A 13,146-nucleotide genomic window follows, 5' to 3' on the forward strand; every position below is an offset into this window, starting at 1 on the left:
TTTTCTTTTTTCTATTTTTTTTTTTTTTTTTTGCTGGAAGTTCCGTCAATACCCGCCAACCTTTAAGAGACATCATGCAGCCAGGCCTTTCGGCTTGTGGCCACACCATCCTGAATGCGCCCGATCTCGTCAGATCTCGGAAGCTAAACGGGGCAGGGCCTCGTCAGTACTTGGATGGGTGACCTCCTGGAAATACCAGGTGCTGCAAGCTTTTTACGTCTCCTGGGTAACTTCATCGTAGCTCTTAATACTCTCTTTCTGTCTCCAGGAGATATAATTGAAGAATTGTACACGTACCCGGCTACTTTCAACACCCTTTGCTGCACTGGTATATTTCCCTCTATTTTTCATTTTTTTTTTTGCTGGCAGTTCCGTCAATACCCGCCAGCCTTTAAGAGACATCATGCAGCCAGGCATCTCGGCTTGCGGCCACACCATCCTGAACGCGCCCGATCTCGTCAGATCTCGGAAGCTAAACGGGGCAGGACCTGGTCAGTACATGAAAGTGAGACCTCCTGGAAATACCTAGTTCTGCAAGCTTTTACGTCTCCTGGGTAACTTTATCGTAGCTCTTAATACTCTCTCTCTGTCTGGAGGAGATATAATTGAAGTATTGCACACGTATCCAGCTACTGTCAACACCCTTTGCTGCACTGATATTTTTCCATCCATTTTTCTTTTTTCTATTTTTTTTTTTTTTTTTTGCTGGAAGTTCCGTCAATACCCGCCAACCTTTAAGAGACATCATGCAGCCAGGCCTTTCGGCTTGTGGCCACACCGTCCTGAATGCGCCCGATCTCGTCAGATCTCGGAAGCTAAACGGGGCAGGGCCTGGTCAGTACTTGAATGTGAGACCTCCTGGAAATACCAGGTGCTGCAAGCTTTTACGTCTCCTGGGTAACTTTATCGTAGCTCTTAATATTCTCTTTCAGTCTGCAGGAGATATAATTGAAGAATTGTACACGTACCCGGCTACTTTCAACACCCTTTCCTGCAGTGATATTTTTCCCTCCATTTTTCTATTTTTTTTTTTTTTTCTTTTTGCTGGAAGTTCCGTCAATACCCGCCAACCTTTAAGAGACATCATGCAGCCAGGCCTTTCGGCTTGTGGCCACACCGTCCTGAATGCGCCCGATCTCGTCAGATCTCGGAAGCTAAACGGGGCAGGGCCTGGTCAGTACTTGGATGGGAGACCTCCTAGAAATACCAGGTGCTGCAAGCTTTTTACGTCTCCTGGGTAACTTCATCGTAGCTCTTAATACTCTCTTTCTGTCTCCAGGAGATATAATTGAAGAATTGTACACGTACCCGGCTACTTTCAACACCCTTTGCTGCACTGGTATATTTCCCTCTATTTTTCTTTTTTTTTTTTTGCTGGCAGTTCCGTCAATACCCGCCAACCTTTAAGAGACATCATGCAGCCAGGCCTTTCGGCTTGTGGCCACACCGTCCTGAATGCGCCTGATCTCGTCAGATCTCGGAAGCTAAACGGGGCAGGGCCTGGTCAGTACTTGGATGGGAGACCTCCTAGAAATACCAGGTGCTGCAAGCTGTTTACGTCTCCTGGGTAACTTCATCGTAGCTCTTAATACTCTCTCTCTGTCTGGAGGAGATATAATTGAAGTATTGTACACGTATCCAGCTACTGTCAACACCCTTTGCTGCCCTGATATTTTTCCATCCATTTTTCTTTTTTCTTTTTTTATATTTTTTTTTTGCTGGAAGTTCCGTCAATACCCGCCAACCTTTAAGAGACATCATGCAGCCAGGCCTTTCGGCTTGTGGCCACACCGTCCTGAATGCGCCTGATCTCGTCAGATCTCGGAAGCTAAACGGGGCAGGGCCTGGTCAGTACTTGGATGGGAGACCTCCTAGAAATACCAGGTGCTGCAAGCTTTTTACGTCTCCTGGGTAACTTCATCGTAGCTCTTAATACTCTCTCTCTGTCTGGAGGAGATATAATTGAAGTATTGTACACGTATCCAGCTACTGTCAACACCCTTTGCTGCACTGATATTTTTCCATCCATTTTTCTTTTTTCTTTTTTTATATTTTTTTTTTGCTGGAAGTTCCGTCAATACCCGCCAACCTTTAAGAGACATCATGCAGCCAGGCATCTCGGCTTGCGGCCACACCATCCTGAAGACGCAAGATCTCGTCAGATCTCGGAAGAAAAACTGGGCAGGGCCTGGTCAGTAATTGGATGGGTGACCTCCTGGAAATACCAGGTGCTGAAAGCTTTTTACATCTCCTGGGTAACTTCAGCGTAGCTCTTAATACTCTCATTCAGTCTGGAGGAGATATAATTGAAGAATTGTACATGTACCCGGCTACTTTCAACACCCTGTCCTGCACTGATATTTTTCCCTCCATTTTTCTATTTATTTATTTTTTATTTTTTGCTGGAAGTTCTGTCAATACCCGCCAGCCTTTAAGAGACATCATGCAGCCCGGCCTCTTGGCTTGTGGCCACACCGTCCTGAACACGCCCGATCTCGTCAGATCTCGGAAGCTAAACGGGGCAGGGCCTCGTCAGTACTTGGATGGGTGACCTCCTGGAAATACCAGGTGCTGCAAGCTTTTTACGTCTCCTGGGTAACTTCATCGTAGCTCTTAATACTCTCTTTCTGTCTCCAGGAGATATAATTGAAGAATTGTACACGTTCCCGGCTACTTTCAACACCCTTTGCTGCACTGGTATATTTCCCTCTATTTTTCATTTTTTTTTTTGCTGGCAGTTCCGTCAATACCCGCCAGCCTTTAAGAGACATCATGCAGCCAGGCATCTCGGCTTGCGGCCACACCATCCTGAACGCGCCCGATCTCGTCAGATCTCGGAAGCTAAACGGGGCAGGACCTGGTCAGTACATGAAAGTGAGACCTCCTGGAAATACCTAGTTCTGCAAGCTTTTACGTCTCCTGGGTAACTTTATCGTAGCTCTTAATACTCTCTCTCTGTCTGGAGGAGATATAATTGAAGTGTTGCACACGTATCCAGCTACTGTCAACACCCTTTGCTGCACTGATATTTTTCCATCCATTTTTCTTTTTTCTATTTTTTTTTTTTTTTTTTGCTGGAAGTTCCGTCAATACCCGCCAACCTTTAAGAGACATCATGCAGCCAGGCCTTTCGGCTTGTGGCCACACCGTCCTGAATGCGCCCGATCTCGTCAGATCTCGGAAGCTAAACGGGGCAGGGCCTCGTCAGTACTTGGATGGGTGACCTCCTGGAAATACCAGGTGCTGCAAGCTTTTTACGTCTCCTGGGTAACTTCATCGTAGCTCTTAATACTCTCTTTCTGTCTCCAGGAGATATAATTGAAGAATTGTACACGTACCCGGCTACTTTCAACACCCTTTGCTGCACTGGTATATTTCCCTCTATTTTTCATTTTTTTTTTTGCTGGCAGTTCCGTCAATACCCGCCAGCCTTTAAGAGACATCATGCAGCCAGGCATCTCGGCTTGCGGCCACACCATCCTGAACGCGCCCGATCTCGTCAGATCTCGGAAGCTAAACGGGGCAGGACTTGGTCAGTACATGAAAGTGAGACCTCCTGGAAATACCTAGTTCTGCAAGCTTTTACGTCTCCTGGGTAACTTTATCGTAGCTCTTAATACTCTCTCTCTGTCTGGAGGAGATATAATTGAAGTATTGCACACGTATCCAGCTACTGTCAACACCCTTTGCTGCACTGATATTTTTCCATCCATTTTTCTTTTTTCTATTTTTTTTTTTTTTTTTGCTGGAAGTTCCGTCAATACCCGCCAACCTTTAAGAGACATCATGCAGCCAGGCCTTTCGGCTTGTGGCCACACCGTCCTGAATGCGCCCGATCTCGTCAGATCTCGGAAGCTAAACGGGGCAGGGCCTGGTCAGTACTTGGATGGGAGACCTCCTAGAAATACCAGGTGCTGCAAGCTTTTTACGTCTTCTGGGTAACTTCATCGTAGCTCTTAATACTCTCTTTCTGTCTCCAGGAGATATAATTGAAGAATTGTACACGTACCCGGCTACTTTCAACACCCTTTGCTGCACTGGTATATTTCCCTCTATTTTTCTTTTTTTTTTTTGCTGGCAGTTCCGTCAATACCCGCCAGCCTTTAAGAGACGTCATGCAGCCAGGCATCTCGGCTTGCGGCCACACCATCCTGAACGCGCCCGATCTCGTCAGATCTCGGAAGCTAACGGGGCAGGGCCTGGTCAGTACTCGGATGGGAGACCTCCTAGAAATACCAGGTGCTGCAAGCTTTTTACGTCTCCTGGGTAACTTCATCATAGCTCTTAATACTCTCTTTCAGTCTGTAGGAGATATTATTGAAGAATTGTACACGTACCCGGCTACTTTCAAAACCCTTTGCTGCACTGATATTTTTCCCTCCATTTTTCTTTTTTCTTTTTTCTTTTGCTGGAAGTTCCGTCAATACCCGTCAGCCTTAAAGAGACATCATGCAGCTGGGCCTCTCGGCTTTCGGCCACACCGTCCTGAATGCGCATGATATCGTCAGATTTCGGAAGCTAAACGGGGCAGGACCTGGTCAGTACTTGAATGTGAGACCTCCTGGAAATACCAGGTGCTGCAAGCTTTTTACATCTCCTGGGTAACTTCAGCGTAGCTCTTAATACTCTCATTCAGTCTGGAGGAGATATAATTGAAGAATTGTACATGTACCCGGCTACTTTCAACACCCTGTCCTGCACTGATATTTTTCCCTCCATTTTTCTATTTATTTATTTTTTTTTTTTTGCTGGAAGTTCCGTCAATACCCGCCAGCCTTTAAGAGACATCATGCAGCCAGGCCTCTTGGCTTGCGGCCACACCGTCCTGAACGCGCCCGATCTCATCTGATCTTGGAAGCTAACGGGGCAGGGCCTGGTCAGTACTTGGATGGGTGACCTCCTGGAAATACCAGGTGCTGCAAGCTTTTTACGTCTCCTGGGTAACTTCATCGTAGCTCTTAATACTCTCTTTCTGTCTCCAGGAGATATAATTGAAGAATTGTACACGTACCCGGCTACTTTCAACACCCTTTCCTGCACTGATATTTTTCCCTCCATTTTTCTATTTTTTTTTTTTTTTTTTTTTGCTGGAAGTTCCGTCAATACCCGCCAACCTTTAAGAGACATCATGCAGCCAGGCATCTCGGCTTGTGGCCACACCGTCCTGAATGCGCCCGATCTCGTCAGATCTCGGAAGCTAAACGGGGCAGGGCCTGGTCAGTACTTGGATGGGAGACCTCCTAGAAATACCAGGTGCTGCAAGCTTTTTACGTCTCCTGGGTAACTTCATCGTAGCTCTTAATACTCTCTTTCTGTCTCCAGGAGATATAATTGAAGAATTGTACACGTACCCGGCTACTTTCAACACCCTTTGCTGCACTGGTATATTTCCCTCTATTTTTCTTTTTTTTTTTTGCTGGCAGTTCCGTCAATACCCGCCAGCCTTTAAGAGACGTCATGCAGCCAGGAATCTCGGCTTGCGGCCACACCATCCTGAACGCGCCCGATCTCGTCAGATCTCGGAAGCTAACGGGGCAGGGCCTGGTCAGTACTTGGATGGGAGACCTCCTAGAAATACCAGGTGCTGCAAGCTTTTTACGTCTCCTGGGTAACTTCATCATAGCTCTTAATACTCTCTTTCAGTCTGTAGGAGATATTATTGAAGAATTGTACACGTACCCGGCTACTTTCAAAACCCTTTGCTGCACTGATATTTTTCCCTCCATTTTTCTTTTTTCTTTTTTCTTTTGCTGGAAGTTCCGTCAATACCCGCCAGCCTTAAAGAGACATCATGCAGCTGGGCCTCTCGGCTTGCGGCCACACCGTCCTGAATTCGCCCGATCTCGTCAGAACTCGGAAGCTAAACGGGGCATGGCTTGGTCAGTACTTGGATGGGAGACCTCCTAGAAATACCAGGTGCTGCAAGCCTTTTACGTCTCCTGGGTAACTTCATCGTAGCTCTTAATACTCTCTTTCTGTGTCCAGGAGATATAATTGAAGAATTGTACACGTACTAGGCTACTTTCAACACCCTTTGCTGCACTGATATTTTCCCTCCATTTTTCTTTTTATTTTATTTTTTTGCTGGAAGTTCCGTCAATATCCGCCAGCCTTTAAGAGACATCATGCAGCCAGGCCTCTTGGCTTGTAGTCACACCGTCCTGAACGCGCCCGATCATATCAGATTTCGGAAGCTAAACGGGGCAGGGCCTGGTCAGTACTTGGATGTGTGACCTCCTGGAAATACCAGGTGCTGCAAGCTTTTTACGTCTCCTGGGTAACTTCATCGTAGCTCTTAAAACTCTCTTTCTGTCTCCAGGAGATATAATTGAAGAATTGTACACGTACCCGGCTACTTTCAACACCCTTTGCTGCACTGGTATATTTCCCTCTATTTTTCTTTTTTTTTTTTGCTGGCAGTTCCGTCAATACCCGCCAACCTTAAAGAGACATCATGCAGCTGGGCCTCTCGGCTTTCGGCCACACCGTCCTGAATGCGCATGATATCGTCAGATCTCGGAAGCTAAACGGGGCAGGACCTGGTCAGTACTTGAATGTGAGACCTCCTAGAAATACGAGGTGCTGCAAGCCTTTTACGTCTCCTGGGTAACTTCATCGCAGCTCTTAATACTCTCTTTCTGTCTGGAGGAGATATAATTGAAGAATTGTACACGTACCCGCCTACTTTCAAAACCCATTACTGCACTGATATTTTTCCCTCCATTTTTCTTTTTCTTTTTTTTTTTTTTTTTTTTTGCTGGAAGTTCCGTCAGTACCCGCCAACCTTTAAGAGACATCATGCAGCCAGGCCTCTCGGCTTGCGGCCACAACGTCCTGAATGCGCCCGATCTCGTAAGATCTCGGAAGCTAAACGGGGCAGGGCCTGGTCAGTACTGGGATGGGAGACCTCCTAGAAATACCAGGTGCTGCAAGCCTTTTACGTCTCCTGGGTAACTTCATCGTAGCTCTTAATACTCTCTTTCTGTCTCCAGGAGATATAATTGAAGAATTGTACACGTACTAGGCTACTTTCAACACCCTTTGCTGCACTGATATTTTTCCCTCCATTTTTCTTTTTATTTTATTTTTTTGCTGGAAGTTCCGTCAATATCCGCCAGCCTTTAAGAGACATCATGCAGCCAGGCCTCTTGGCTTGTAGTCACACCGTCCTGAACGCGCCCGATCATATCAGATTTCGGAAGCTAAACGGGGCAGGGCCTGGTCAGTACTTGGATGTGTGACCTCCTGGAAATACCAGGTGCTGCAAGCTTTTTACGTCTCCTGGGTAACTTCATCGTAGCTCTTAAAACTCTCTTTCTGTCTCCAGGAGATATAATTGAAGAATTGTACACGTACCCGGCTACTTTCAACACCCTTTGCTGCACTGGTATATTTCCCTCTATTTTTCTTTTTTTTTTTGCAGGCAGTTCCGTCAATACCCGCCAGCCTTTAAGAGACATCATGCAGCCAGGCATCTCGTATTGCGGCCACACCGTCCTGAACGCGCCCGATCTCGTAAGATCTCGAAAGCTAAACGGGGCATGACCTGGTCAGTACTTGGATGGGAGACCTCCTTGAAATACCTCGTGCTGAAAGCTTTTACGTCTCCTGGGTAACTTTATCGTAGCTCTTAATACTCTCTATCTGTCTGGAGGAGATATTATTGAAGAATTGTACACGTACCCGGCTACTTTCAACAGCCTTTGCTGCACTGATATTTCTCCCTCCATTTTTCTTTTTTTTTTTTTTTTTTTTGCTGGAAGTTCCGTCAATACCCGCCAACCTTTAAGAGACATCATGCAGCCAGGCCTTTCGGCTTGTGGCCACACCGTCCTGAATGCGCCCGATCTCGTCAGATCTCGGAAGCTAAACGGGGCAGGGCCTGGTCAGTACTTGAATGGGAGACCTCCTAGAAATACGAGGTGCTGCAAGCTTTTTATGTCTCCTGGGTAACTTCATCGTAGCTCTTAATACTCTCTTTCTGTCTCCAGGAGATATAATTGAAGAATTGTACACGTACCCGGCTACTTTCAACACCCTTTGCTGCACTGGTATATTTCCCTCTATTTTTCTTTTTTTTTTTTGCTGGCAGTTCCGTCAATACCCGCCAGCCTTTAAGAGACATCATGCAGCCAGGCATCTCGGCTTGCGGCCACACCATCCTGAACGCGCCGGATCTCGTCAGATATCGGAAGCTAAACGGGGCAGGACCTGGTCAGTACATGAATGTGAGACCTCCTGGAAATACCTCGTGCTGCAAGCTTTTACGTCTCCTGTGTAACTTTATCGTAGCTCTTAATACTCTCTATCTGTCTGGAGGAGATATAATTGAAGTATTGTACACGTATCCAGCTACTGTCAACACCCTTTGCTGCACTGGTATTTCTCCCTCCATTTCTCTTTTTTTTTTTTGCTGGATGTTCCGTCAAAACCCGCCAACCATTAAGAGACATCATGCAGCCCGGCCTCTTGGCTTGCAGCCACACCGTCCTGAACGCCCCCGATCTCATCAGATCTTGGAATTTAAACGGGGCAGGGCCTGGTCAGTACTTGGATGGGTGACCTCCTGGAAATGCCAGGTGCTGCAAGCTTTTTACGTCCCCTGGGTAACTTCATCGTAGCTCTTAATACTCTCTTTCACTCTGGAGGAGATATAATTGAAGTATTGTACACGTACCCGGCTACTTTCAACAGCCTTTGCTGCACTGATATTTCTCCCTCCATTTTTCTTTTTTTTTTTTTTTTTTTGCTGGAAGTTCCGTCAATACCCACCAGCCTAAAGAGACATCATGCAGCCAGGCTTCTTGGCTTTCGGCCACACCGTCCTGAACGCACCCGATATCGTCAGATCTTGACAGGTAAAAGGGGCAGGGCCTGGTCAGTACTTGGATGGGTGACCTCCTGGAAATACCTGGTGCTGCAAGCTTTTTTGTCTTCTGGGTAACTTCATCGTAGCTCTTAGTACTCTCTTTCTGTCTGGAGGAGATATATTTGAAGTATTGTACACGTACACGGCTACTTTCAACAGCCTTTGCTGCACTGATATTTTTCCCTCCATTTTTCTTTTTTTTTTTTGCTGGAAGTTCGTCAATATCCGCCAACCTTTAAGAGACATCATGCAGCCAGGCCTCTCGGCTTGTGGCCACACCGTCCTGAATGCGCCCGATCTCGTAAGATCTCGGAAGGTAAAAGGGGCAGGGCCTGGTCAGTACTTGGATGGGTGACCTCCTGGAAAAACCTGGTGCTGCAAGCTTTTTTGTCTCCTGGGTAACTTCATCGTAGCTCTTAATACTCTCTTTCTGTCTGGAGGAGACATAATTGAAGTATTGTACACGTACCCAGCTACTGTCAACACCCTTTGCTGCACTGATATTTTCCCATCCATTTTTCTTTTTTTTTTTTTTTTTGCTGGAAGTTCCGTCAATACCCACCAACCTTTAAGAGACATCATGCAGCCCAGCCTCTTGGCTTGCAGCCACACCGTCCTGAACGCCCCCGATCTCATCAGATCTTGGAATTTAAACGGGGCAGGGCCTGGTCAGTACTTGGATGGGTGACCTCCTGGAAATGCCAGGTGCTGCAAGCTTTTTCGTCTCCTGGGTAACTTCATCGTAGCTCTTAATACTCTCTTTCTGTCTCCAGGAGATATAATTGAAGAATTGTACACGTACCCGGCTACTTTCAACACCCTTTCCTGCACTGATATTTTTCCCTCCATTTTTCTATTTTTTTTTTTTTTTTTTTGCTGGAAATTCCGTCAATACCCGCCAGACTTTAAGAGACATCATGCAGCCAGGCATCTTGGCTTGCGGCCACACCATCCTGAACTCGCCCGATCTCGTCAGATCTTGAAAGCTAAACGGGGCAGGACCTGGTCGGTACATGAATGTGAGACCTCCTGGAAATACCTGGTGCTTCAAGCTTTTACGTCTCCTGGGTAACTTTATCGTAGCTCTTAATACTCTCTATCTGTCTGGAGGAGATATAATTGAAGTATTGTACACGTACCCAGCTACTGTCAACACCCTTTGCTGCACTGATATTTTTCCATCCATTTTTCTTTTTTGTTTTTTTTTTTGCTGGAAGTTCCGTCAATACCCGCCAACCTTTAAGAGACATCATGCAGCCAGGCTTCTCGGCTTGCGGCCACACCGTCCTGAATGCGCCCGATCTCGTCAGATCTCGGAAGCTAAACGGGGCAGGGCCTGGTCAGTACTTGGATGGGAGACCTCCTGGAAATGCCAGGTGCTGCAAGCCTTTTACGTCTCCTGGGTAACTTCATCGTAGCTCTTAATACTCTCTTTCTGTCTCTAGGAGATATAATTGAAGAATTGTACACGTACTAGGCTACTATTAAAACACCCTTTGCTGCACTGATATTTTTCCCTCCATTTTTCTTTTTATTTTATTTTTTTCCTGGAAGTTCCGTCAATATCCGCCAGCCTTTAAGAGACATCATGCAGCCAGGCCTCTTGGCTTGTAGTCACACCGTCCTGAACGCGCCCGATCATATCAGATTTCGGAAGCTAAACGGGGCAGGGCCTGGTCAGTACTTGGATGTGTGACCTCCTGGAAATACCAGGTGCTGCAAGCTTTTTACGTCTCCTGGGTAACTTCATCGTAGCTCTTAAAACTCTCTTTCTGTCTCCAGGAGATATAATTGAAGAATGGTACACGTACCCGGCTACTTTCAACACCCTTTGCTGCACTGGTATATTTCCCTCTATTTTTCTTTTTTTTTTTTGCTGGCAGTTCCGTCAATACCCGCCAGCCTTTAAGAGACATCATGCAGCCAGGCATCTTGGCTTGCGGCCACACCATCCTGAACGCGCCCGATCTCGTCAGATCTCGGAAGCTAAACGGGGCAGGACCTGGTCAGTACATGAATGTGAGACCTCCTTGAAATACCTCGTGCTGCAAGCTTTTACGTCTCCTGGGTAACTTTATCGTAGCTCTTAATACTCTCTATCTGTCTGGAGGAGATATAATTGAAGTACTGTACACGTACCCAGCTACTGTCAACATCCTTTGCTGCACTGATATTTTTCCATCCATTTTTCTTTTTTTTTTTTTTTTTTTTTTTTTTTGCTGGAAGTTCCGTCAATACCCGCCAACCTTTAAGAGACATCATGCAGCCAGGCCTCTCGGCTTGTGGCCACACCGTCCTGAACGCGCCCGATCTCGTAAGATCTCGAAAGCTAAATGGGGCAGGACCTGGTTAGTACACGAATGTGAGACCGCCTGGAAATACCTAGTGCTGCAAGCTTTTACGTCTCCTGGGTAACTTCATCGTAGCTCTTAATACTCTCTATCTGTCTGGAGGAGATATAATTGAAGAATTGTACATGTACCCGGCTACTTTCAACACCCTTTGCTGCACTGATATTTTTCCCTCCCTTTTTCTATTTTTTTTTTTTTTTTTTTTTGCTGGAAGTTCCGTCAATACTTGCCAGCCTTTAAGAGACATCATGCAGCCAGGTCTCTTGGCTTGCGGCCACACCGTCCTGAACGCGCCTGATCTCATCATATCTCGGAAGCTAAACGGGGCAGGGTCTGGCCAGTACTTGGTTGGGTGACCTACTGGAAATACCAGGTGCTGCAAGCTTTTTACGTCTCCTGGGTAACTTCATCGTAGCTCTTAATACTCTCTTTCAGTCTGGAGGAGATATTATTGAAGAATTGTACACGTACCCGGCTACTTTCAACAGCCTTTGCTGCACTGATATTTCTCCCTCCATTTTTCTTTTTTTTTTTTTTTTTTGCTGGAAGTTCCGTCAATATCCGCCAGCCTTTAAGAGACATCATGCAGCCAGGCCTCTTGGCTTGTAGTCACACCGTCCTGAACGCGCCCGATCATATCAGATTTCGGAAGCTAAACGGGGCAGGGCCTAGTCAGTACTTGGATGTGTGACCTCCTGGAAATACCAGGTGCTGCAAGCTTTTTACGTCTCCTGGGTAACTTCATCGTAGCTCTTAAAACTCTCTTTCTGTCTCCAGGAGATATAATTGAAGAATTGTACACGTACCCGGCTACTTTCAACACCCTTTGCTGCACTGGTATATTTCCCTCTATTTTTTTTTTTTTTTTTTGCTGGAAGTTCCGTCAATACCCGCCAACCTTTAAGAGACATCATGCAGCCAGGCCTCTCGGCTTGTGGCCACACCGTCCTGAACGCGCCCGATCTAGTAAGATCTCGAAAGCTAAATGGGGCAGGACCTGGTCAGTACTTGGATGTGTGACCTCCTGGAAATACCAGGTGCTGCAAGCTTTTTACGTCTCCTGGGTAACTTCATCGTAGCTCTTAGTACTCTCTTTCTGTCTGGAGGAGATATAATTGAAGTATTGTACACGTACACGGCTACTTTCAACAGCCTTTGCTGCACTGATATTTCTCCCTCCATTTTTTTTTTTTTTTTTTGCTGGAAGTTCCGTCAATACCCGCAAACCTTTAAGAGACATCATGCAGCCAGGCCTCTCGGCTTGTGGCCACACCGTCCTGAACGCGCCCGATCTCGTCAGATCTCGGAAGCTAAACGGGGCAGGGCCTGGTCAGTACTTGGATGGCTGACCTCCTAGAAATACCAGGTGCTGCAAGCTTTTTACGTCTCCTGGGTAACTTCATCGTAGCTCTTAATACTCTCTTTCTGTCTGCAGGAGATATAATTGAAGAATTGTACACGTACCCGGCTACTTTCAACACCCTTTGCTGCACTGGAATTTCTCCCTCCATTTCTCTTTTTTTTTTTTGCTGGATGTTCCGTCAAAACCCGCCAACCATTAAGAGACATCATGCAGCCCGGCCTCTTGGCTTGCAGCCACACCGTCCTGAACGCCCCCGATCTCATCAGATCTTGGAATTTAAACGGGGCAGGGCCTGGTCAGTACTTGGATGGGTGACCTCCTGGAAATGCCAGGTGCTGCAAGCTTTTTACGTCTCCTGGGTAACTTCATCGTAGCTCTTAATACTCTCTTTATATCTCCAGGAGAAATAATTGAAGAATTGTACACGTACCCGGCTACTTTCAACACCCTTTCCTGCACTGATATTTTTCCCTCCATTTTTCTATTTTTTTTTTTTTTTTTTTGCTGGAAATTCCCTCAATACCCGCCAGCCTTTAAGAGACATCATGCAGCCAGGCATCTCG

General features: G+C 46.4%; 11 non-coding genes and 25 pseudogenes across 11 annotated transcripts; all 36 read left to right on the forward strand.

Moving 5' to 3' along the window:
* Positions 1-92: 92 nt before the first annotated feature.
* LOC136744113 (5S ribosomal RNA) lies at positions 93-211 on the forward strand. The gene has a single exon (XR_010815915.1). It is a non-coding gene; the product is annotated as a 5S ribosomal RNA (ribosomal RNA).
* Positions 212-421: 210 nt separating this feature from the next.
* On the forward strand, positions 422-540 carry LOC136744397 (uncharacterized; annotated as a pseudogene).
* Positions 541-764: 224 nt separating this feature from the next.
* Positions 765-883, forward strand: LOC136744148 (uncharacterized; annotated as a pseudogene).
* Positions 884-1,103: 220 nt separating this feature from the next.
* On the forward strand, positions 1,104-1,222 carry LOC136744268 (5S ribosomal RNA). The gene has a single exon (XR_010815954.1). It is a non-coding gene; the product is annotated as a 5S ribosomal RNA (ribosomal RNA).
* A 211-nt stretch (positions 1,223-1,433) lies between these two features.
* Positions 1,434-1,552, forward strand: LOC136744460 (5S ribosomal RNA). Its single transcript, XR_010815991.1, has one exon. It is a non-coding gene; the product is annotated as a 5S ribosomal RNA (ribosomal RNA).
* Positions 1,553-1,777: 225 nt separating this feature from the next.
* On the forward strand, positions 1,778-1,896 carry LOC136744461 (5S ribosomal RNA). The gene has a single exon (XR_010815992.1). It is a non-coding gene; the product is annotated as a 5S ribosomal RNA (ribosomal RNA).
* A 225-nt stretch (positions 1,897-2,121) lies between these two features.
* Positions 2,122-2,240, forward strand: LOC136744347 (uncharacterized; annotated as a pseudogene).
* A 221-nt stretch (positions 2,241-2,461) lies between these two features.
* LOC136744134 (5S ribosomal RNA) lies at positions 2,462-2,580 on the forward strand. The gene has a single exon (XR_010815936.1). It is a non-coding gene; the product is annotated as a 5S ribosomal RNA (ribosomal RNA).
* Positions 2,581-2,790: 210 nt separating this feature from the next.
* LOC136744398 (uncharacterized) lies at positions 2,791-2,909 on the forward strand (annotated as a pseudogene).
* A 224-nt stretch (positions 2,910-3,133) lies between these two features.
* LOC136744116 (5S ribosomal RNA) lies at positions 3,134-3,252 on the forward strand. The gene has a single exon (XR_010815918.1). It is a non-coding gene; the product is annotated as a 5S ribosomal RNA (ribosomal RNA).
* Positions 3,253-3,462: 210 nt separating this feature from the next.
* Positions 3,463-3,581, forward strand: LOC136744349 (uncharacterized; annotated as a pseudogene).
* Positions 3,582-3,804: 223 nt separating this feature from the next.
* Positions 3,805-3,923, forward strand: LOC136744280 (5S ribosomal RNA). Its single transcript, XR_010815955.1, has one exon. It is a non-coding gene; the product is annotated as a 5S ribosomal RNA (ribosomal RNA).
* Positions 3,924-4,133: 210 nt separating this feature from the next.
* LOC136744157 (uncharacterized) lies at positions 4,134-4,251 on the forward strand (annotated as a pseudogene).
* A 556-nt stretch (positions 4,252-4,807) lies between these two features.
* Positions 4,808-4,925, forward strand: LOC136744130 (5S ribosomal RNA). The gene has a single exon (XR_010815932.1). It is a non-coding gene; the product is annotated as a 5S ribosomal RNA (ribosomal RNA).
* Positions 4,926-5,146: 221 nt separating this feature from the next.
* LOC136744292 (5S ribosomal RNA) lies at positions 5,147-5,265 on the forward strand. Its single transcript, XR_010815956.1, has one exon. It is a non-coding gene; the product is annotated as a 5S ribosomal RNA (ribosomal RNA).
* Positions 5,266-5,475: 210 nt separating this feature from the next.
* LOC136744141 (uncharacterized) lies at positions 5,476-5,593 on the forward strand (annotated as a pseudogene).
* A 216-nt stretch (positions 5,594-5,809) lies between these two features.
* LOC136744186 (uncharacterized) lies at positions 5,810-5,928 on the forward strand (annotated as a pseudogene).
* Positions 5,929-6,143: 215 nt separating this feature from the next.
* Positions 6,144-6,262, forward strand: LOC136744260 (uncharacterized; annotated as a pseudogene).
* A 554-nt stretch (positions 6,263-6,816) lies between these two features.
* LOC136744149 (uncharacterized) lies at positions 6,817-6,935 on the forward strand (annotated as a pseudogene).
* Positions 6,936-7,151: 216 nt separating this feature from the next.
* LOC136744261 (uncharacterized) lies at positions 7,152-7,270 on the forward strand (annotated as a pseudogene).
* A 545-nt stretch (positions 7,271-7,815) lies between these two features.
* LOC136744179 (uncharacterized) lies at positions 7,816-7,934 on the forward strand (annotated as a pseudogene).
* A 210-nt stretch (positions 7,935-8,144) lies between these two features.
* On the forward strand, positions 8,145-8,263 carry LOC136744416 (uncharacterized; annotated as a pseudogene).
* A 209-nt stretch (positions 8,264-8,472) lies between these two features.
* Positions 8,473-8,591, forward strand: LOC136744142 (uncharacterized; annotated as a pseudogene).
* A 216-nt stretch (positions 8,592-8,807) lies between these two features.
* On the forward strand, positions 8,808-8,926 carry LOC136744387 (uncharacterized; annotated as a pseudogene).
* A 208-nt stretch (positions 8,927-9,134) lies between these two features.
* Positions 9,135-9,253, forward strand: LOC136744160 (uncharacterized; annotated as a pseudogene).
* A 214-nt stretch (positions 9,254-9,467) lies between these two features.
* On the forward strand, positions 9,468-9,586 carry LOC136744143 (uncharacterized; annotated as a pseudogene).
* A 218-nt stretch (positions 9,587-9,804) lies between these two features.
* Positions 9,805-9,923, forward strand: LOC136744431 (uncharacterized; annotated as a pseudogene).
* A 215-nt stretch (positions 9,924-10,138) lies between these two features.
* On the forward strand, positions 10,139-10,257 carry LOC136744441 (5S ribosomal RNA). Its single transcript, XR_010815972.1, has one exon. It is a non-coding gene; the product is annotated as a 5S ribosomal RNA (ribosomal RNA).
* Positions 10,258-10,475: 218 nt separating this feature from the next.
* LOC136744262 (uncharacterized) lies at positions 10,476-10,594 on the forward strand (annotated as a pseudogene).
* Positions 10,595-10,804: 210 nt separating this feature from the next.
* On the forward strand, positions 10,805-10,923 carry LOC136744341 (uncharacterized; annotated as a pseudogene).
* A 224-nt stretch (positions 10,924-11,147) lies between these two features.
* LOC136744410 (uncharacterized) lies at positions 11,148-11,266 on the forward strand (annotated as a pseudogene).
* Positions 11,267-11,486: 220 nt separating this feature from the next.
* Positions 11,487-11,605, forward strand: LOC136744278 (uncharacterized; annotated as a pseudogene).
* A 216-nt stretch (positions 11,606-11,821) lies between these two features.
* LOC136744323 (uncharacterized) lies at positions 11,822-11,940 on the forward strand (annotated as a pseudogene).
* A 210-nt stretch (positions 11,941-12,150) lies between these two features.
* Positions 12,151-12,269, forward strand: LOC136744338 (uncharacterized; annotated as a pseudogene).
* Positions 12,270-12,479: 210 nt separating this feature from the next.
* On the forward strand, positions 12,480-12,598 carry LOC136744117 (5S ribosomal RNA). The gene has a single exon (XR_010815919.1). It is a non-coding gene; the product is annotated as a 5S ribosomal RNA (ribosomal RNA).
* Positions 12,599-12,808: 210 nt separating this feature from the next.
* Positions 12,809-12,927, forward strand: LOC136744144 (uncharacterized; annotated as a pseudogene).
* Positions 12,928-13,146: the final 219 nt, after the last annotated feature.

Source organism: Amia ocellicauda, unplaced genomic scaffold (assembly GCF_036373705.1).
Source record: "Amia ocellicauda isolate fAmiCal2 unplaced genomic scaffold, fAmiCal2.hap1 HAP1_SCAFFOLD_83, whole genome shotgun sequence".
NCBI lineage: Eukaryota > Metazoa > Chordata > Actinopteri > Amiiformes > Amiidae > Amia > Amia ocellicauda.